Here is a 23,897-nt window from a genome sequence, read left to right on the forward strand (position 1 = left end):
CTCATCATTATTCGGAGTCTGGATGGGTCCCTGAGAGGTGAACATTTGGGAAATGTGTTTTTTTTTAATCCCCAGTTTTATGTACAAGCAGTAAAATGCAGGAGTAAACAGTTCTATGCCGCCATCCCCTTTCACCAGTCCTAGTTCAGACAGGCATGCTTAAATATATATTATGACAAGTTAAGTAATAATAATAACAATTGCATTTTTAAAAATTAAAACCCTTTCCCTCTATCCCAGGTGACATGGATTGGGATCAGGTTGCTCAGGGAAAGAGGGCTCTGACTTTCCCCTTGCACCCTTTTCCCAAACTGAAAAGTCCCCCTGGAGGTTTACAATTTCCTTCCTTTCCTCTCCATACAACAGACTCCCTGTGAGGTAGGTAAGGCTCTGACCGGACTGCTCCGTGAGAAAGGCACTATCAGGGCTGTGACAAGCCCAAGGTCACCCAGCTGGCTGCATGTGGAGGAGCGGGGAATCAAACCCAGCTTGCCAGATTTGAAGCCGCCACTCTTAACCACTGCACCTCGCTGGCTCTAGTCTCCTCGCCCTCTGACTCCTTGCCTCCCTGTCCTGCCTCCTCTCCTCACTGCTGGAACAAGAGCTAGCCGCCACTTCCTGCTTCCTCCTGGAGCTGATTATTGCTACTGTAGTTTCATGCAAAGAGCCTCTTGTGGCGCAGAGTGGTAAGGCAGCCGTCTGAAAGCTTTGCCCATGAGGCTGGGAGTTCAATCCCAGCAGCCGGCTCAAGGTTGACTCAGCCTTCCATCCTTCCGAGGTCGGTAAAATGAGTACCCAGTTTGCTGGGGGGTAAACGGTAATGACTGGGGAAGGCACTGGCAAACCACCCTGTATTGAGTCTGCCATGAAAACACTGGAGGGCGTCACCCCAAGGGTCAGACATGACTCGGTGCTTGCACAGGGGATACCTTTACCTTTACCTTTTTAGTTTCATGCAGGATTTGCAGCACTTTGGTAGAGGTTTTTAAAATGACATCTGTACTAGGACGCCATTACAGTTTTGTTTACCTATTAAACATGTTCCACATATTTCAATCAAAATGTATTTTGCCACAAACTTTAGGTTTGCTGAAACCTGCATCATAGCCTGTTGTATCCCCCCCCCCCAACATAAACACAAGGGACTATATTTGGCTATTACTTATATGGGTATTAGGAGGAGAATGAAAGTTCAATCCCTCACCATATTGGATCCTGAAACAGCTGCTGGTGTCAGGACACAAGCACATGATTTTCCAAAAGTAGATCTCATACTTAGCAAAAGACCCTAAAAAGGAACAATCCTTCTGCAAATTGGTTGTCGGTTATGTTCCTTAAATATGGCTACTACTGCTAAGATATTCATGACCATCTTGAGCTTTTCTAAGAATGACCATTATCATTCAAACAGTGTGTATTACCCTTAGATTCAAATGGGTAGCCGTGTTGGTCTGAAGTAGCACAATAAAATCAGAGTCCAGTAGCACCTTTAAGACCAACAAAGATTTATTCACGGTGTGAGCTTTCGAGTGCAAGGAAGTCTGAGGAAGAGGGCTTGCACTCGAAAGTTCACACCTTGAATAAATCTTTGTTGGTCTTAAAGGTGCTACTGGACTCTGATTTTATTGTATTATCCTTAGGTAGAGTCAGATGATATTTCTTCCCTTAAGAAAGCTCACAACAATTTGAGAAAACCTCCACAAATGCTTTCATGTACGCCATTGGAATGAAACTCCTTAAGTGGCCTGTTACAACCTACTTAAGATGAGGTGACACCGGATTTATCTGTCAAGCAGGGGACATTATAATTGTACTATTTAAACTTACCAGGAAGATGTATTTGATATTTTAAGAGCAAGTGCTTAAAAGAAGCTCAGGAACAAATTCCTCCTTAATATTAATATCTTCTAATGGAGACGTTTATGTCTTACGCAAAACTTTCTTGTATTGCTGGGAAATGTGCCTTTAAAATTATTTTAAAATCCATTTCTCTATGGTTATTGTGGAGGGGTGGGGGAGGGCTTTTGATCCATTAGAAATCATGCTTAATTTGCTGCTCTTGTAGTCTACTAAAGTTTTTCATCTGTATCATGATAAACAGAAGGCTAATGAATATCGGTTTATATGCAGCAAACCAGAAGCAAAAGGAAGCTGTATGAATTAGTCTTTCTTGTATCTGTCTCCTGCTGCAAGCCACTGAGAACCATACTACACATTACAGCAAACACAGGTCCCACCGTAGCCTCCAATCCTGTTTTGAAGGGAAATTTAACCGTTTAAAAATTGCCATAAGGGTCTAACCCTGATTGGCCTGACACAGCAGCAGCTCTGATCTCTCCCTCTGATCTCTCCCTCTCCCACACACCTTTTCAACAACCCAATTTCAGCACTTGAAAAGGATTGCTGTTGCAGTGCTAGCCCAATCTGTGTCAGACCCTCATGGCAATTTTTGAATGGCTACATTTCCCTCCAAAATGGCATCAACAGCTGTGGATAGGACCCATGTCCCATGTTGTTTGTACCTGAACCCTCTTTTGAAAATTCACTTCTAAGGGTCTGTAGACCCTCAAAACGGAATGGGGATAATGACGGAGTCTGGACTGGAAAACCAACAATATTTATTTCTTCACCACTGACAAGAGGAGATGGGAAATGATAGTAGAATACAACCTTTTGTATGCTTTAACACACCATTTGTTTTAGATAGTTCATGTTTATTTACTACTAGACCATGTGCTTTAGACATGGGAAAAAAGAACATGGTTTGATGGATTCTGAGGATCTCTGAAGATTCTGGGAAATCTTGTGATTTCTGGTCAAAGCAAGATACATGTTGGAATATCTTATGCTATAAGTTGAAATATAAGTGTGTTAGTCCACACATAGTTGCCCTCTCCAGGTGAGGCTTGGAGTTCTCCCCAAAATTACAACTGGTTTCCAGACTACAAAGATCATTTCCCCTGGAGGATATGGCTTAGAATCTTAGAGATGAAAAACCTTTGTTCCAGTTCACTTCATTGAGTTTAACTGACTCTTCAGGTTTCAGAAGGGAGGGATACACTACCAAGTACCCAAAATCCTTCTCTAAACACACCAGGGATCACTCCACTCTTCCTTTCCAACTGAGGAGGGTGTGCTGCCCTATCTGGCCACACCCAGTGGAAGCTGGGCAGGAGGTGCCTTGGCTGCGGAGCCAAGTCTGAGTCACCAAAAAAGAACAAGGTCAGTGTCCAGTCAGGGTTGTTACACGTACTGAAGCAAGCAGAGTTGGGGGTGAGGCAAAGAGTGGTTGAGGGACAGCCGAGGTCAGGATCCAGAGAAGCAGAGCTAGTCATCAAAGCCAGTCCAATTTCTGGGAGTGAAGTAGAGAGCCGTACGCCAAGGTCAGGGAAGCTGATAGGAAATGACGCAGGAGTTTTGCAGAGCAAAGGAAATCCAAGTCGGACGGTAGGGTCACTGCACCCACACCGAAACGCTGCTGTAGTCCTGCTAATGAGCTGAGTGATTCCAGATGGGACATCAATCACTCTCCTCTGAAGCTGCATCAGCTGTGTCTGGTCTATGCTGACATCAAGCCAACAGCCTTGCACTTCTTCTGCACTCCGTGACCATTATGTGCCTCCTCTGTCTCAAGCGCTCAGCAAGCTCCTCCAGGCTGTCGTCTGACACTGGCTGTGCTGGAACTGAATCTCGGCACACAACCAGCTCCTTCCTTTCGCTCTCTGCTGGATCTTCATTGTGTTCAAAGGAATCTTCAGCCAAAACTGACTGCTCAACTGATGGATGTGTAACAGCTAGACTGGCTGCTGTGGTAATACCTCAGAGGGCTGAGGAGGCATCAGTAGGGGCATAGTGAACTAGTTTTATCCCCTTTTTTGGCATGAATGGGGGCCTTTACCAATCCTCCCACACCTCCTTGTCAACCTTTCCAGTCTTCTGTCAGTGTTAAGCAGTTCTCAGTTAATGCTAAACTCTTCTCATTCAAGGCTGAACTGTTCCATTTCTCAGTCAGGGCTGAACTGAGTTCTCTTCAGCAGTCAGTTCCCAACTTTTTCTGCTCAACTGAGACTAAACAAATTATTGTGAGCAGTCTGTCATTCAGTCTCCAATTCTGATATATTTATTTTCTTCGCTATGTTTCTGCCCCCCCTGCCCCCCAGGAATTAAATCCAAACAAAGGGTGGGAATATAAACTAAATTTGTTATTCCTATTTGGTCCTTACATTTGATAAACATCTTCATTATGTTACATGCTAATTTGCTGCTCACCCTCTACCCGTATGTATGAACTGGCAACTTCCATTTCACTGTATTTGAATAAGTATGCATGCATACAAAAAGTTATACCTTGAATAAAAAACATTGTTGGTCTTCAAGGTGCCACTGGACTTGAACTTTATTCTATTGCTTCAGACCAATACAGGCTACCCATATGAATCTATCTTCATTAACATCTAGTTACGTTCAACATTGGCCTTTGAACAGTGAGGGAGAAAGGCCCCAAAGTGGACAAAGTTCCAACAAGGCCTGTTTAAAGCCACTTGTACTGTTGCTTAAATTTACCCACAAGTTAAGAAAGACCTTCTGTAATTTATTGTAGATTGCAGAGCTTGGCTGCTTTCCTGTAATGCTGTAAAATAACATTAAAGGAGGAAAAGGCAAACTGAGCCAGCAGTGGCCTAGGGCTGATTTTATTCCCTATATCTTTGCAAACCTGGACACCAATGGAATAATAAAGGCTGCCAAGTGCAAGAAACAAGGTTTTTTTTGGGGGGGGGGATGCTTTGAGATTATTTTATGACTTCTCTCTCTCTGACCCCTCCCCTACTATCTCTCACACATATCCCCCCCCCCCCCCCACACCAGTATTCACAAGCAAACCATGGAGATTTACAGCTTTAATTAGAAGGGTTAGGAGAAGCAGCCATTGTGTAAATATTTTTGCTAGGTCATTGGTGTTTGGGATGTGAAGGCATGCAAGGATGCATGTAAGTGCTTCTTGGCTCATTTTCTCTTGCCCCAACTCTTTGTTAAGTTGATTTTTGCATGGCGGCCACTTGTTTTCTCGCCTCCCATAGTGGCAACAACAAATGGAAGTAATTCTCAGTTTGTCTTTCACTGTGTTATCTAATAAAACAGCCCAGCTTAGCTTCTTTCTGAAGAACCTGCCTTCATTAAGAATGCTGTGTTTTTCCCTGGCAAGAAAGCTTTAAGTATCTGATAGGTGCAAAGAAATATTCATTTGTATGACAAACGAGTCTTTTCAAAAACTGAGTCTCATTAAGCATCACGAAGAGCCCAGCAGGGGCAACTACTGACAAAAGAAAAAGAATGCAGGAAAACTTGCAAAATAAGTGTGTTTTTGCTTGTTTGTTTGGCAAAGGGAAATCAAGGGTCCAGGGAAGAAAAATCTGTTTTATAACATGGTTCCTTAAGAAAGCAGCAAAGGCGGTCCACATGTCAACTTTCTCAGAATACCAGAGATCTGCAGGGTTGAGGAAGATCTACAGAGTACCTCATTTCCCCCCAGAGAACAGAATGGGGGAAGAGAGCTAAATCCTGCCCATCTCTTTTAGCTCACAGTATTCCTTGTTCAAAGCATTTATTCAACCTCTCCCAAACTTTGATATTATTGGAATTGGATTGAGAATGAAGAAAATGTTTGAAGCCATGCAGTTTGTTAAGAAGCAGCAGAGAGAATAGAGTTTTACTTTCATTATTAATAGACTGATTTTCTCACTGTTATTTAAAGCAGATAACACAGGCCCTTTTCAAGCTGCTGGAAGTGAAGGACTTTACGCTGTCACAGGCTGTGCTGCTTAGCAGGACAGGCACAGCACCAGAATGTTCCAGTCCAAAGTCAGAGATGCAGTCCAAGGTTGGCACAAGCAGCAGTCAGGAGTGTAGTCAGAAGCCAGTCCAAGGTTGGGGCAGGCAACAATTCAGGAACATGGTCAGAGTCTGAGACAAACATTGAGGCAGGCAGAGGGGCAAGGCATAGTCTGGAAGCAGTCCAAAGGTCCAACAGGTGAATGTCAGTGTTTCAGAGCTGGCCAGGTGGGTCCTGTGTAAAGATGAACCAGTTTTCACACACGTTCTACCCACGCTGGCCTGCAACAGTATCACCAAAAAGCTGACTAGCAAGACCTGCATTCACGCAGAAGACAGGGAAACATACTGTCCAGTCAGATGCCATGGTTTCTAGGAGCTGTGTAGATCCCTCAGATGACATCATTATGAGCCCTCAGGCGTACTCTTCTGTAGAAACGATGCCCATTTGCAGGTCAATGGTGCACCTGAGAATGTTACTATCTTATCACTCCTTAAATGATTCTTCCTTCCTGCTGCCTCTACAGAACTCCATTAGTCATAACACATATCCAACACATCTAGACCCTTACTTGTCCTTTACTCCCAGGATCATCAAGACATCATATGAATTTTGCCTCATTTCAGATGATAGCGTCATGTCTTTGTTTCTTTTCCTGGAAACATTTCAAGGGACAACCCATGGCCATCACAGGTATTATCTCTGTACCAGGAAACCTCTGGGACCTTACCCCATATTTTGTCCACATTGGAAAAGAACATCACTCACCTTCTAGGATTCGTTATTATACACATGCAGTTTCATCAAGCCCATTGTTTTAGGGGCAACAGCACCCAACCTTAGCCACTACATACATATTTAAGGCACACAGAGCCCCTGTATGTGTGTGTGTTCTCTGGAATTCCCTGAACACCACCACTACTTGTGAGCCTAGCTTCATCTTCCTTGCTGTATGTGTCCTCTGGATATTCCACAGGCACCCGAAGCACTGGTTGTTTTCACTGTTTCTCTGAACTTATGTATGCCGTGAAAGTAGATATAGTTTTCTCTCCCCCCCCCTTATATTCCTCTATTGCACCATCTCACCTGCTTTCCTCTTGTGTGTTTGCTTAGTTTAATGTGTGTGCAAGCTGGCTAGTTTTAGTTTTGTTTGTTATCCAATAAAGATCATTTTTCTTTATTTCAAACTGGTTTCTGTGCATTTCTAGAGAAAGACCCTGACATACACAGGTGGAGAGCCAAGTTTTCCCCCATGTAAATTCTGGAGACATTCTAATTTGGGAAGCATTACTATTATACTAGGAAAGAGTTTGGGATTTGCTTTGCTTTAACTGGTAGAAGCCCTGTACAGCCATGTTTCAAAATGTGTATCTATGGCTGCTACCATAGACATCCTGATGGGAACGTGCCTTGAGGAATGCTGTCTTGCAGATACAACTAATCTATACTCATCTCCCCATAAGCATCTCCTCTTTCACTCTGCACTACAGTGTTGTGTGGGAGTGACAGATATCTTCTATTTCAGGAAATGGATAAGCCAATGGTAAAAAGCTTGCTAGTCAACCACCTCCACTAATTCTGGATTGTGTCCTATCATCTGTGGGGCTGACGAGAGGAGGGGCCATGGCTCTGTGACAGAGTACATGCGTTCCATGCAGATTGTATCCCTGGCGGCCAACTTCTGTTAAAAGTTTCTCAGAAAGGCCCTTTTCTATCTAAAAACTGGAGAACTGTTGAGTGTCAGGGCAGACAGTAATAAACTAAGTTGGACCATTGGTCTAATGAGGTATAAGGGAGTTTCATATGTTCAGGTTTGGATACTAGCATGAATTGAAATTAATGGGACTTGTGGGCTGGGAGAATGAGTGCATTTGAACCTTGAATTGATATGAGTAAACTTTGTTATTGCTGAAGAAATGCATTCTATTAAAGGACATCACAAACAAAGGAACCGTTCATAAAGTTTATCCAGTCATTCTCATGAGGAGCTCAGAGTGGCATGCATAGTTCTCATGAGTAGACTGGGTTGTAGGAACCACATCAGTCTATTCTTGGGCCATCAAAATTGGCTGCCAGTTTATTTTCAGGCCCTGTTCAAGGACTCAGTAAAACCATGGCTAAACAAACACCAAGATGGCAAACCAAAGGCAAATATAAAACCCAAGTGACCCATGTTCAAAGCCCTATCCAGCCATGAAGCTTATTAGGCTAGGCCTCAAGGTAGGGTTGCTCGCCATGGCTTGTGAAATCCCTGGGGTTTTGAGGACAGAACCTGGAGAAGGCAAAAATTGGGGAGGGAACTCAACAAGGACATGATTCTATAGAGTCACCCCCTCCCCTCCAAAGCTGCCATTTTGTTCAGGGGAAGTGATCTCTGTTGGCTGGATATCAGTCATAATCCCATGAGATTAAAGAATTGTGAGGAAACAATGGAGGGGAAAGCATGCATGCACCCTGGAAATGGTGGCGGAATGGTGGGCTGAAAGCATGATAGTGTTACAAAAGCAGGGATAAGAATAAATGCCAAGGGACACTGAACAGAGCTGACATGTTTGAATCCAAATGGAAGTTGGAGCAAGGACTTGCCAATAGTAGGAACCTGGATTTCAGCCGGAACACATTTATTATTATTATTATTATTATTTTGCTCGGGAACATGGAATATGACAGTGTTGGTTTTACTTGTGAGCTGTCTCATGCAGATCACTAGAGAGAGGTAGCGTATAGTCCTCAGTAGTAAGGACTAGCATGCCTCTGAGTGTATTTCCCTTCCCTGTGAACTATCTTAAAAGGCTGGTATAAAGAAACAAGGCTTCTGGACCACAAGGTGCAGGTTTTAAGAGGAGATGAGCCCTGATACTTCTCTTTAAAGAAGCTTTCTTCTCTTTGCACTGAACCACATTCAGCCCGGCCCTCATAGCGAATGAGTACGAGAGCTCCACTTCCATTGCAAGGGACTATGGAACCTAGGTAAAGGTAAAGTTATCCCCTGTGCAAGCACTGGGTCATGTCTGACCATTGGGGTGACGCCCTCCAGCGTTTTCATGGCAGACTCAATACGGGGTGGTTTGCCAGTGCCTTCCCCAGTCATTACCGTTTACCCCCCAGCAAGCTGGGTACTCATTTTACCGACCTCAGAAGGATGGAAGGCTGAGTCGACCTTGAGCCGGCTGCTGGGATCGAACTCCCAGCCTCATGGGCAGACAGCTTCAGACAGCATTTCTGCTGCCTTACCACCCTGCGCCACAAGAGGCTCTAAGAGATGGCAAACTGTGCTGCCATCTCTGCTAGTGGCCCAGGCAGAGATGGATGGGGAAGTATACTGAAGAGGGAATGTTATCTGAAATGATCTTGCTAACTTTATAATCTGTCACTAGTCTGAGTTATGTTCTGCAGCAATGCACACAACCCAAGATATATTTAAAACCTCGTCACCCTTCCCCCAAGAGCTGGCATGAAGCACAGTAAAAATGCTGCATTCTTGTCTCAGAATAAAATATATTAGTAGGAAGAAATACTGTGCTAGCTGGAGTTCAGCAACACAGAGCCAGTACCTGTTGCTAAGTGATACGTCTTGTACCGAAGCTAGAGCCTCGAACATACATTTTGCAAGGAAATTTAACATATGCCAAATTACTCCGTGGAACTAGTTCTTCTCAACCCAGCTTCATTTATTATGCACTTTGCATTTGTATCAAATAGCAAATGCGTTTATAATGATACGGTATTACTCTTGGTTAGGTGATCGGCAGGAGGGAGCTGAGATAGAAATAACCCTTTTTAATTTCAAGCACATCTCCCTGAAAAACACGTAAACTTATTACTTGTTAAGGAAGTGTTGCTGTCTCTTTTCTTAACACTGATGTTGTGCAACAGGAAGACATTCAAGTTGTGCCATTTTTCTTATCAGTACACCAGAACAGGGGTCCCCAGATGGGTGCCCATGGGCACCCTGTAACCTGATAACACCTTTCCTGGCGCTCACCAAGTGCTTTTAGAAAGTGGGTGTGGAGGGGGAAATACGCTATAGTCTGGAGGGGCTTTGTCCCGCCCTCACGCCTGCCCTCACTTCTCCTCCATTTTCACTGTCTCGCTGCCCAAGTGCCTCCTTCCCTCCCTCCTCTCGTGTCATGCTGCAGCTACTGCCTCCCCTGCATGCACACACACACACACACACACTCACACACTCACTCACTCGTGAGGTCTTGCAGGAAAGCATCGTCTGCTGGCGATCGTGTGTGTGGGAGGTGGCAGTGGCTTGGGCGCCACTGCCCCCGCTTCAGAATTACTCAGGGAGAAAGAGGGCAGGAGTCCAAGGCTTTAAAAAAATCCCCAAACTGATATTGGCATACATAACTCCCTGAATGTGGAAAAATCATGCTCAGGGGAACTTTGGAGACAAACCTCCAACTGGTTGCCTCCATTGATTGACAGGCCACGGAGCAGTGAGTAAAATAGCACATTGCTTTCTTGTGCATTTCCCCCCTAGTGAGGAGGGCCAAAGGTGAGACACAGTGGCAGAGTATGGAGGGGAGAAACAGCGCCATCTACTATCCTGCAATTGTGAGCGGGACACTAATCGCAATTTGGCACTCTGAGCGGAAATGGCCCCATTTTTCTGGATTACTGAAATCATGATTTAAAAATGGCCAAATCATAACCCAACTACTGGCCAGCCTCAGGATGTTGGCAACATCATGTGGAGGGGTCTCTATATGCCGCCAACATGCCAAGGCTGTCCAGGAACATTATTCTTGTGTGGAAATGGCCAGTAGTCTTCCTTGATTTCTTCTATACCTGCCCATTTGTATGCTGGCAAAGGAAAGCTGAAGAGGTAGGGTTTTTTTCCCATTATGGTGCTGCTGAGGTAGGAGAAACTACATTTGCTAAATTAATGCATCTTATAAAAGAATCAAGGTCACAGGAGCATTTTCTAAGAGAAAAGATGTACTAATGAGGCTATTTAAGAACTAAAAAAGATCTTTTATTTTTGCCTCTTTTCAGATGCCAGAAGCAAACTACAGTGCGCTAGTTAATTTTATTATTGTAGTGGTTCCTCAATTTACTGTCACAAACTCATGTTTTAATGTGAGAGGACCAGCAAAATTGCTCAACCAGAGGTTGATCCAGAAGATACAACTCCATCTTGTTCTGACTTTCAACAAGAAAGGCACAATTTGAAGGGATGGGTCCTTCTTTTATTATCCTGTTGAACCCAAACTAAATGTCATTGGACTCTGCATTCATAGTTAGTTGTCTAGCCACGAAATTAATACGAAGCATATCAGGCAAGAGACGAAGGGAAAGACCGAGCAATTGGCCTGTAAAATCTTTATCCGATGGCATCCATCTAACAGTGATGAACATTTCTGGAAGTAGTGGTGCTGAGGAAATTGACAGGTTCTCATTGGGATAATTGCCTCGGGCTTTGCTGTCTACAGTAGCAGTATGCTAAATTATTGCTAATGTTCAGCTTTATTTCTTCCCGAGGAACGAAATCCCATAATGAAGGGCAGCATTGAGTCAATAGCCATAAATAAAAATGATTTCCTCCTTGACCAAAACAGAAAAAGAACTCTGCCAGGACAATGGTCCTTTATTCTTTTCAGAAGGTCACTGGAAAGTTAAAATCACATGCTCATAAATTTAAGAGAGTGAAAACACCTAGAAGGTAAGTTTGTCTCAGGTGCCCCTAAGGCATTCAGTACTGAAATATATAATGTGCTCTGATGTGTATCTGAAGCAGTACAATCCAAAATAATTTTCTATATGACCAATGGGATAAAAAATTTTCATATAATTAGTTCAGAGTTTTAAAAAAAGTGATTTTAATCTAAGTTTATGTTGTTATACAATTATGGAGGGGGGAACACAGCTAATGTATATCTATTAGTTGATGTCGGCTTTAAGAGCATGTCATTTTGAAGTGGCAGCTCCAGATTTGTGGCATGGGTTGCTGGACCAAGTATAGAAGACGCCTTTGTCATTGCTGTTTTGGTACTTTTGCATAAGGAAAATGGTACTTTTGCATAAGGGTCTATTCTGATTAATCTGCTCTGATAAACAGCTGTCATTCCCCGCCCCCCATTTTTCTTAGTGATGTTATGCCTGTAAACTGCCTTGAGCTTTTCTTTAGGTGGTGAGTACATATTTTTATACGAATTAAGTAATCGAGGTTACTGCAATTATGAAAAATGTTATGTATGCTTACTGTGTTTAAGTGGACATGTCTACACACATACCTATTTGTGCAGGTGTATGAATGTGGGGGGGGGATAAGGGATATGTTCATGTGAATGGTTTGTATGTGGGCAAGTGGGACATGTGATATGTCATGGATGGAGACAGAAACATAAGGGAACAGTTGCTAGGCAGTACAAAAAGAGAAGAAAATGAGCCTGTGCATAAAAAACAAAGCTAGACTATTTCTACACTGGGGATATTGTTCAGATTTGCATTTTTAAAGGGTCACATTTTTTGTCAGTTTCTGCACTGAAATCTGCCACTTCAGGCGCAGATCAAAATTGCCCCTTCTCTTGCCCCGCAGCTTCCCCTCTCCTTCCAGACAATGGCCCATGAGGGTATTGATTTCTTAAAGCTACAAGTGCTGGCTCTGTTATTTTGGAGACGGTTAACCACCTTTCATAAAATGGGGGAAAGGAAAATGATCCTAAAACTCCTCTCATAGAACCAACCTAAATCTCCACATTTAACAATACCATAAGCACGATGCCTGAGCCATAGGCTACTCTGAGGTGTCATGTTTTTATTTTTAATTTAATTTAATTTTTAATTTGATTTCTAGACTACCGCTCCCAGCGAACTGGTTTATGGCAGCTTACAACATATATATATACAACATCATATATAAAAATCTTATAATAATAAAATCCCCAGATTTTACCCCACTACAATAAACATAACAATAGAATACAATAAGACAAGATGGCAGTATAACGGAAAGATCTCCCCAGCCTCCAATACAGTTTATTCAGTGGGCTGGAATGGTTGGGGCATGGATACAGCAGTGTAGTTCTGCAGGTCTAACACCCAAGAACCGGGGGGGGGGGGGGAGGGTTGAAATTTCCTGGTACCCAACGTGCCCAGCCTCAACCTTTGTCTCTTTGTCTCTGCTACAACTGTAGCAGAAAACTGTCCCTTTCCACAGAAGAAAAAATATCAGTCCCCACCTCACAAAGAATTCCTGGACACAAGCACTGAGAGAAAGCAATGCATTAACTTTCAAGCAGACAATGTTTAATACTAAAACAATAGCAGGGACAAATCATGACTGGCCTTTTCAATGCCGTCAGTTAGTTTTGGTCTGGAAAATGTCAGTTTTTTATGCTGCTAATGCTTCTCCTGAGAAAAGAGAAGAAAGCCATTTTTAAACAACAGAACAGCAACTCAGAAGTTACATATCTAAAATGTCTGAAGTTTTTCATGCACATTTATCAGTGGACTATAACAAGCCAAACACCCAGCAAATTGAAAACCAATGGAAGTATCAACTTGTCAAAATGCCCCCCCCCCTCTACTGGTTAAAAAAATCTTGATCCATTCTGAATGAGCTTTCGGTGAATGATCCGAACATATGTCCGTTTCTACAAGCCGGGCATGAATTCAGCTTTCTTTAATGTTTGCCGTATAAGTTCCAAAAAACAAGCTTCTGGTTAACAGCAGGCAGTCTGCTTGGGGGCAGCTGGGAAGGTTTCCCATCCTTCAGTGGAAGCACTGAACTGAGCCCTCTCTCTTCTTGGTTGCCAGGGGGAGCATCAAAGGATCTAACAGCATTTTTGGCAACTGTGTAAGAGGACTCTGAAGGTATGGCCAAAAAATTCCTTCTTCCGCGGAAAGAGTTGCTAACCGCTGTGACAATGTGTGAGATTTTACTATGTCTATCACTTCTTACTGTTGAATTGATGAGCGCAGACAAGATTTCTTCTCTCCCCTCTCCAAAATTGTATATTTTGGGACACTGGGTTGCATCTAACAAGCTTTTCCACTGGTGAACATGTGTGAAGGGGCGCTTTTGATCATCTAAAAAGGCCAGAGTGCGGATCATGGGCTCTGCATGGACAAAAGCCATGTGGGATGGGGACTAGAGTTGGGAGGAAATTTTGCCAAGAATGACTGGATATTTTTTAAAAACCTGGCTAGGTCCAATCCTTTATTAGTTACAGCCAATTTGACATAAGCCACCAGGCCTTTTTTAAGACATCCTTATGCCTCTGACTAAGTAAGACCTTCCAAGGTTTGAAAAATTGCTGGTAGCATTTACCATTCCCTCTTGCTGTGTACAGCATCCTCTTATTATAAACAGCTTTTGGCATGATGATGAACAATGGTCTCACAAACACACTGAGAACATTATATTTTACTATTAGCATGTGTTGTCTCATAACCAGAAGCTACTGTTTGGAGATGGAGAAACTGTTTGGAGATGGAGAAATATTTCCTACTGACGTAGATTTTAAGCACTGAGATCCATACAAGGGAGATCTGAAATAAGGATTAAAACAATGTAATTGATGCTCCTGGTTTAGATTCCCGAACATTCTGGGTTGGACCCTACAAAGCACTAACTTAAGTCTTTCATTGAGGTAGACACTCCTCCTCTCACAGCAGATCTCTGTGACCACATGACGCAGGGGGCGACTCTTGAGGAGAGGCATTGGGAATGTGGAAGACTGTAGATCAGTAGAGTGCCTTGCCACATTGATATTCTCCTCCATGCCACATGTAATATTGTCCATAGGATCCCTTGGACTCCAGGGCTGGGCTTCCAGGGATCACAGAGGAGTTTCTTTGAGAAGGGAAGGCAAGGAATATTTGCCTCTAGGAGTGTTTTCTGCTTGCTGTTCTGACTGAAACCTGGCATGCCATCTCTCACAGGGGCCTCCCCAAGCATTGAGATGTTCACGTGAGAGGCTCTACTTTGAGTAACTTCATGGACACAAGAAAAATTGTGTCCACTAGAAGAAGGATCTGTTCTCTAGTGACAAAATGCTTGTAGAAACCACTTCAACTTGAATTCCTTAAGGGTAGCCCATTGGATTTAAATGCTTTCTGAAGCATTTGTTTTGATGTCCCTTTTGAGAATGATTTTATTGTTAATTGTGAAGATTTTTTGTACCTGTTTTTCCAGAGGTTTGGGGTTGACAGGTCCCTCCTGGCCACTGGTATGGAATTGGGATGGTTTTTGTGTGGTGGGGTAGAGTTGACTGATCCAGGTTTGGAAACTCCTGAAGATTTGGGCATGGAGGTTGGGGTGGACAGGGACCTCACTGAGGTACAATACCATAAGTCCACCTTTCAAAGCAAGAAATATAGACACAGGGGAGTTCCCAAATCTGCACAGAGAACAATAGGATTGCATAGTGTTAAATATCCTCTTCTTGGAGGCTGGAAAAGATGATGCCCCTTGCAGGATGAGCCAATAGCCTGGGGTCTCTACCTTACCCTCTCCACCTCCTGGGAATACATTACAGCCAGCCTTCCAGGAACTGCTGACAGGCCCAAAAAGCTGCTCTCATGCTCCCCGCCCCCCAACCTCCAATTGTTTACATAAGCAGTAGTGACACACACTTCTTCCATTTATCTAGCCTTGAGATAAGGACAGTTTGTCTCCAGCTATAACATAAACTTTAGTTTTGTGAGAGAGCTTATCAAAAACTACATTCCAGAGAGGAACAGGCTATTTTCTCTGCCTGAAAAGGACCAAAGACCTGAACCAAGACAGACCAGTATGTAGAATTATAGCTAATCCCTAATAACTGGGCGATCAATCAGAAGGTTGCAATAATTTTCTTTACCATTGCTGCTATCAGTAGGTCTGGACAAGTAGTTGAACCCTTTTCTCCTTGAGTTTATAGTAAGAAAAATGAAAAGTAGCTTTGGCCTATTGATTGATAGTGCTGGGTTCCCCTGTCTCCTTCAAGAAAGATCAGCAACAAAGTGCCTTATAATTTCTAGTGAAAATTATAGACAGCATCAGGGGCACATCATCTGAAGGCCATGCTTAGAGGTTCTGATTTGCTGTTCTTGATTAGTTGTAGCATTTGTGTGCAGGCTCATTTTTGACTCAACACATGGCTCCTTTAATTTCCATGAGGAAATGTCCCCTCTAATATTTCCAGAATTTCATCAGGATGAAGGAAAGTAATTTAAAATACCGGCAAGAAATTCCAAATGAAGAACTCAGTGGTGGATCAAGAATTGTGTGATACAGGACAACCTGGCCCAGCTCCTGCTCTTGATTTTGTTAATATCCTGATATTGCAACTACATTAATAGTTTTAGCCACTGAAAATGTGGGGTGCAACTATATGTTACAACAGAATAAAAAGCTAAAATGAATGGATGAGTGGACTGAATAATGCACTTTCAATGCACTTAAGCAACCAGGGATGTTCTGGTTTCACATAGAATAATCCAGCTGCAAATTGCATCAAAAGTAGATTGAAAGTGCATTATTCAGCGTGTGAAAAGAAACATACTTTCAATGCACTTTAGCAATCATTTGCAAGGAAATTTCTTCACAGTATAATCCTGTTATGAAGGACACTGAAGGTAGATTGAATGTGCCTTATTCAGCATGTATGAAAGGTCCTTTAATATCTCAGTTTGTCCTTACCCCATGCAATTTCACATATGACATTCAAATTTATTCTCAACCTAGAGCAACCAACAGACACAGTCTGTGGAACAGTTCCAGGAACTCACTGACCGATTCCGCATGGAGGTGTAAAGCACGTGCCGCTTCCTGCTTGCAAATGTGTGATAGTCTGCACGCTTCCTGATGGGACACCTCTCCCACATTATCCCACTGTCTTGTTGCAGCGTTTTGCCTCCTGATGAGGCAGCGGAGAAGCAAGAGGTGTGGCCAACCCAAAGTTTTACCTCAGCTCCTTGGGTTGTCAATCATCGAGAGCCACCAATCCCTTCACAGTGGTTATTTTGGGGATTCAAACTCCCTTCACCCCCTGAGTCCTGAAATTAATTTTGTTTATATAAGTATAAGTATAAGTATAAACACACACACACACACACAAACTTCTGTGTTGCTATGGAGAAATGCCACAACAGTAAAACATTAAAAAAAACAAACTTGCACTTCCTCGTTGCTTTGGGATCACGCCACAGCAATAAAACATTTCCTCAGATTTTGGGGGGGATTTTTTTGTATCATGATCTCTCTATGCTTGGGTAGATTTGTGATAGGCTGGCCATGGTAACTGGACCCCGATGATTGTGTGTTAATGATAAAGATTTAAAACACAGAGCACGGACTCGTTTCTCCCTCCAGACAGGCTTGCCTCTGTTTGTGCCCTAATTTACAGTGCGACAAGAAGAGGGAAATCAGGATATTGTGATCTCCCTCACCGTGGAGCAAACTGGATGAAAACTTGTGCTACCCACTGGAGAGCTCCAGGTTGCTGCTGATGTCATGTGGAAGCAGCACTAAAATCCATGAGCAATGAAAGGCTGTCCAGGAGCAAATTCCTTGTGCAGAATTGGTCCCAGTCAAAGCTGGTGCAATTATCACTAGCCAAGCTTTCCTTCATTACATCTTCCCCCTTTTTCAGGGCAACAGACACATTCTTAGTTAAATAATGCTGTAAATCATTTGACCCAAGAGTTGAGATAAATGGATTCACTAATGGGCAGGTGGGACTTGGCACTTTATTAATGTGCACGTAGAAGAGAATTTAAGACAGTTCTCAGACTTCTATACTTAATTATTTTTGGACATCTCACCAATGTGCCCAGTGGTTTCTGAAGTCAGGGATGCATCTATTTCCTAGCAGAAATGTCTTGTGCTACACAGGGAGGGTTGGGGAAATGGGGAATAACCACATAAATTGTCACTGGAAGCAATTTCTTCCTCACCATCTTTCCTGTCTCCTCTATTCCTAATGGGATAGTATATATAGATTCTAATCAGCCCTGCCTACTCGTGTCAGGCATTTCAACAAGGGCAGGGAGAAAAGAAAGTTTGCCTTCTTGTGTCCAGAACCTTGCATTCATGTGCAGATCATTCCCTGAGGGGAAATAGCCCTTACTTTCTTCAATCATAGAAGAAAGTATTTATATGCATGGTCTAGCACTGGTTTTGCATTTTTAAAATGAACTAGTGATTTAGGCGGGGTGTATGGCTGAGATGTGGAGTTTGATTCTCATGCAGCCAATTGTTTCCCACTGTCTTTGCACAAATTGCAAATACCTTGTGGCCCAAAGGGTTAGCCTGACTGTAGCTGTTCCAATCTTTTATAAACGGAATTCATTTATCCAGAAAGTCACCAATGATAAAAGCATTTCAAATATGCATCATTGAAACTGATTTCTCTGTTTCCGCAGTGTCCATCGCTTCCTTCAGAAGCTATGAAATGAACAGCATTTTAGGTCACTCTTGATATCTTGCTATAACTATCAGAGCAGCTATAAGCAAGTCATTTACCTTTAGATTTGGCAGTGAGCATAAGAAGGGTTGTGGCTCAGTAGTGGAGCATCCGTGTGGTGCCAGCCCCTGGGCCAGATCCGCTTACAAGGTAAGGAGCCCTCAAGGACTTCTGAAAGGACATCTCACCCTTATCCCCCCCCCCCACTCCCTTGAATTCCCCTTTCACTCCTTTCCTATCCCCTTTATCAGCTTCATACTCAGTCATTTACTAACCCATCTTTTGTCTGCTTCTCATCTTCAACTGTATTTATTAATTATTTCCTGCATTTATAGCCTGGTAAGGCAGCAGACATGCAGTCTGAAAGTTCTGCCCATGAGGCTGGGAGTTCAATCCCAGCAACCGGCTCAAGGTTGACTCAGCCTTCCATCCTTCAGGAATACTATTTTGGGGTGGCACAGAGTGGTAAGGCAGCCGTCTGAAAGCTCTGCCCATGAGGCTGGGAGTTCAATCCCAGCAGTCGGCTCAAGTTTGACTCAGCCTTCCATCCTTCCGAGGTCGGTAAAATGAGTACCCAGCTTGCTGGGGGGTAAGCGGTAATGACTGAGGAAGGCACTGGCAAACCACCCCGTATTGAGTCTGCCATGAAAACGCTAGAGGGCATCACCCCAAGGGTCAGACATGACTCGGTGCTTGCACAGAGGATACCTTTACCTTTACCTCATTTAAAGTTTGCCTCCTCTCTGCATTTTTACTTACAGAAATCCAGCCTGAAAAGCTGTGCTTACCTAGCATCAGCCAAAGAGAGCTTCTGTTTCTTAAAGCTACAGGTTTAATCATTTTGAGTTTTTTAAAGCCACATTTTTTTTACAGATTTTTTTTTTTAGATTACATAATTTTTCAGTTATGTGAGGAGCAAACGTAAAGTCAAGGAGGCAATAGGCCCACTGTTGGGTGCAGATGGACAAACTCTAACGAAAGATGCAGAGAAAGCAGAAAGGCTTAGTGCCTATTTTACATCAGTTTTTTCCCACAGGTCAAAGTGTTTAGGCACATCTAGAGATGGCTGTAGCCAAAGGATAGTGTCTGGGTGGCAGGTTAACATGGATAGAGAGGTTGTCGAGAGGCATTTAGCTGCACTGGATGAGTTCAAATCCCCTGGTCCAGATGAAATGCACCCGAGAGTACTCAAAGAACTTTCCAGAGAACTTGCACAGCCCTTGTCCATCATCTTCGGAACCTCTTTAAGGACTGGAGATGTCCCGGAGGACTGGAAAAGAGCAAACGTTATTCCGATCTTCAAAAAAGGGAGGAAGGATGACCCAGGAAACTACAGACCAGTGAGTCTGACCTCTGTTGTGGGGAAGATAATGGAGCAGATATTAAAGGGAGCGATCTGCAAACATCTGGAGGACAATTTGGTGATCCAAGGAAGTCAGCATGGATTTGTCTCCAACAGGTCCTGCCAGACCAACCTAGTTTCCTTTTTTGACCAAGTAACAGGTTTGCTGGATCGGGGAAATTCGGTTGATGTCATTTACTTGGATTTTAGTAAAGCTTTTGACAAGGTTCCCCATGATGTTCTGATGGATAAGTTGAAGGACTGTAATCTGGATTTTCAGATAGTTAGGTGGATAGGGAATTGGTTAGAGAACCGCACTCAAAGAGTTGTTGTCAGTGGTGTTTCATCAGACTGGAGAGAGGTGAGTAGCGGGGTACCTCAGGGCTCGGTGCTCAGCCCGGTACTTTTTAACATATTTATTAATGATCTAGATGAGGGGGTGGAGGGACTACTCATCAAGTTTGCAGATGACACCAAATTGGGAGGACTGGCAAATACTCCAGAAGATAGAGACAGAGTTCAACGAGATCTGAACACAATGGAAAAATGGGCAAATGAGAACAAGATGCAATTTAATAAAGATAAGTGTAAAGTTCTGCATCTGGGTCAGAAAAATGAAAAGCATGCCTACTGGATGGGGGATACGCTTCTAGGTAGCACTGTGTGTGAACGAGACCTTGGAGTACTTGTGGATTGTAAACTAAACATGAGCAGGCAGTGTGATGCAGCGGTAAAAAAGGCAAATGCCATTTGGGGCTGTATCAACAGAGGCATCACATCAAAATCACAAGATGTCATAGTCCCATTGTATACGGCACTGGTCAGACCACACCTGGAGTACTGTGTGCAGTTCTGGAGGCCTCACTTCAAGAAGGACGTCGATAAAATTGAAAGGGTACAGAGGAGAGCGACGAAGATGATCTGGGGCCAAGGGACCAAGCCCTATGAAGATAGGTTGAGGGACTTGGGAATGTTCAGCCTGGAGAAAAGGAGGTTGAGAGGGGACATGATAGCCCTTTTTAAGTATTTGAAAGGTTGTCACTTGGAGGAGGGCAGGATGCTGTTTCTGCTGGCTGCAGAGGAAAGGACACGCAGTAATGGGTTTAAACTTCAAGTACAACGATATAGGCTAGATATCAGGAAAAAGTTTTTCACAGTCAGAGTAGTTCAGCAGTGGAATAGGCTGCCTAAGGAGGTGGTGAGCGCCCCCTCACTGGAAGTCTTCAAGCAAAGGTTGGATACACACTTTTCTTGGATGCTTTAGGATGCTTAGGGCTAATCCTGCGTTGAGCAGGGGGTTGGACTAGATGGCCTGTATGGCCCCTTCCAACTCTATGATTCTATGATTCTATGATTTTCTTGCATATTTGAGACTCTTTTTAGACTGGTAGAGAGATCTGTTTTGCCCATTCACATTTCCAGTCACTGATTTATGTATTCTCAGATTAGGTTGACTTTACTATTAGTATACAGATGTATCAGACCGTAATCTGTAGGTGATCATTATATCATGGGGGAAAAAATAAGGCAAGTTCTGGATGCAATTAATTTGCATGTTCAAGATATACATAAAATGTAGTAATATGAACCCAAGTGCACAAATCTATGCTGCATACCCAAATGCATCAAATATTTCATATCCCACTGCACATACCCTTACAAATACTATTTATGTAAAATGACCTGATTATATTTGGCCATCAGGAAAAAAATCTTACCATAGGACCAAGAAATTCTATTTGAAAACCATAAGATAGAATCATTATAAGCTGTTATTTTTATGGTATTCAACCACTAATAGACTGAATAAGACTAGAAGCCAAGCCCATTGCACTCAGGAATACAATGGGCGATAGATTGGCAGGGTTGGGTGGAAGAACTTTGTGGACAGCTTCCCCCCTTCAGGACCTAGAAAGGCTACAGGCAGCTGTTAGGGAATTCACTGGCAGGGGCAGCTCTCATGCAGCAGGGATCTTCAGCCCCCGAGCCCCAGAGGGAAGTGGAAGCAGGAGGGGTGGTCAGTGGTGGGGGACGGAAGGTGATTGGCTGGCCGCTGGACAGACAGGCAAGCTGGTTGGAGGAGGAGACACTCAGGAGACAGTTGCCCTGACTGGGTGTTAAGTGTGGCACTTAAGCCATGAGACATGCTCCTCTTCCAAGGCCTTACCAGAAATATTAAGTGGAACAGATTAGTCATAATAATGGTCGGAAATGTGACTAGGCTTCAGTGGACTTTGTACATATGTTGTAACGATACCTCATTCCAAAATACCAGAAATAAGTTATTTTACAAATAAATCAAGGTATGTATGCCCCCAAACTACCCATCAAGCCTAAAGTTATCTTGTTGGGTCCTTTAAAATGTTACCCTTTTCTACCATAATATGGTACTAAATATGGACTGTTGCAGTCCGTTATTGTAAAATTCGGTGATGTTCTAATAAATTGACTATCACAATATGGGCAAACATAATTTGGCAGATGGTTGTCTTTAAAAACTACAACAAAAGGCAATTTTTCTAAGCGAGGCAGAAAGCTATCCTTGAGGCTGGGAACAGAGGAGGGGTTACAAATTGATGATTAATGGATGAAATCTTAGCAGTTATATTGATTAGTTCTACCTATACAATTGTGGAAAGGGGCTTCCTTCTGATTTATATTTCTATCCAATGATGGCAAGCATTTGTGAATGATTTTTCTAATTACCGTTCTAAGATGTATGTATTAAAAGGACAGCCAGTGCTGAAATTACATTCATAGCAATTAGGATCCCTCTTCATTAATCAGTCATAGTATTAGGATATGTGGGGAAATGGAACAAAAATTAGATTGAACTGTTTTTTTTTTTTAATTTATTAATCACAGCAAGAAGTCTAATTACAGAGAATCAGAATTCAAAAGGATTACCTGCAATGTAAAACTGGGTCAATCAAGACTGGTCTTTGAAACTTAATGGGTGGGGTCCAGTAAATCACAAGAAGCTGTTGTTTATGGAACAACGACAACCTCTCTACCTGCTTCAAAATCACGACTTGCTTTACCTTCGAGACACAGGAGGGATAAACTGAAGAAGGCTGTAGCAAGTTTAGCAGAAATCACCCTCCTTGGGTGCATTCAAGCCACATTCATGAAGGAGCAGATGAAGAGAGTGGTGCTTGCAACTGGTTTATGCTCAGACTGTGGTGACCTATGCTGCAGAGAGCTTCCCAAGCCACAGAGAGCTTCCCCAGCTTTTTGGGGAGCACAGAGGGTGGTAAGAAGGACTGTTTTCTATTCAGTTCATATGATCCAATCCAGTGTATTGTTATGACTAAAAGAGGGGAAACATCACAATCTAGAAATGTTCTCAATAATTTTCAGAAGTCCAAGAACACTGGGACATCATTGTTTCCAGTAACACTGTTAATCATTATTAGTCTTCACATTGACCCACCTGGTTTGGGGAACTACCTGTCCTCAGTACCAATTTCCAGGCGCAAAGTCACAGTTCAGAAATTTTCCATACTTTCCATGATAAAAACTATAGAGACTAGGAAAGAGTGTCACCTGCAAGTATTGTCACATCCCCCAAATCCTCCCTCTCCAGGAACCAGATCAAAAATCTCCTGCCATTTATAAAGACAGTGTTGGGAACCTTAATCATTATGCCTTTCCACAGGCTGATTCTGCATGGGCAGAAAAGGCCGAGAGGGTAGTCGGATGGAAGCGGAGCAAATTCTCACTTCCACATGACACATCCACTGGGCAGGCCCCCTCCCCGGCCTGCCACAGATCAGGCCCTCAGTTGCACCAGGTTAAGGGAACACAGGAGAATCCACATTTCCTTAGCCACTGCGGGAGCTAGCAAGGCCTGTCCCGCAGCAGGCTCATGTGGACAGGGAAGGGCCGAGCCTTGCATGCCCATCTTCTCCCTATTCTACAGTGGCCCATTGTGGGCAAAGAATTCTGCGGTCAGCTTCACAGTGCTTTGCCATGCTGCAGGGCGGACTGGGGTATTCATTTTTATTTAGCAGGAAGGTGGGATTGAATGGAATGCAATCCTACCCTCCTACAAAATTAAGAACCCCCTGTAGCCTCCCCTCACATGGCAGAACTAATCCATCGCTGTTTTGTTTCCCGGGGGGATATATTTCAGTGGTGTCCCGCTGGAATGTGTCCCCTGTGTGGACACAGACTGCTGCAGAGTATGCAGCTCTGCAGCAACACACCACTGGGAGCCTGGTGCAGCCGCCCCTGTGAGGAATTGGCCACATCTAGTCTTATTAGTAGCATGTTAAGGCAGATCCTGTCTCTAACAGGGGGGGGGGGGGATAATAATTTGATA

General features: G+C 43.3%; 1 long non-coding RNA gene across 1 annotated transcript in view; it reads right to left on the reverse strand.

Annotated features, from left to right (window-relative positions):
• Positions 1 to 23,897, reverse strand: part of LOC143834546 (uncharacterized) — a 71,543-nt gene that overhangs the window by 4,291 nt on the left and 43,355 nt on the right. The window lies entirely within an intron of this gene.

Source organism: Paroedura picta, chromosome 3 (assembly GCF_049243985.1).
Source record: "Paroedura picta isolate Pp20150507F chromosome 3, Ppicta_v3.0, whole genome shotgun sequence".
Taxonomy (NCBI): Eukaryota; Metazoa; Chordata; class Lepidosauria; order Squamata; family Gekkonidae; genus Paroedura; species Paroedura picta.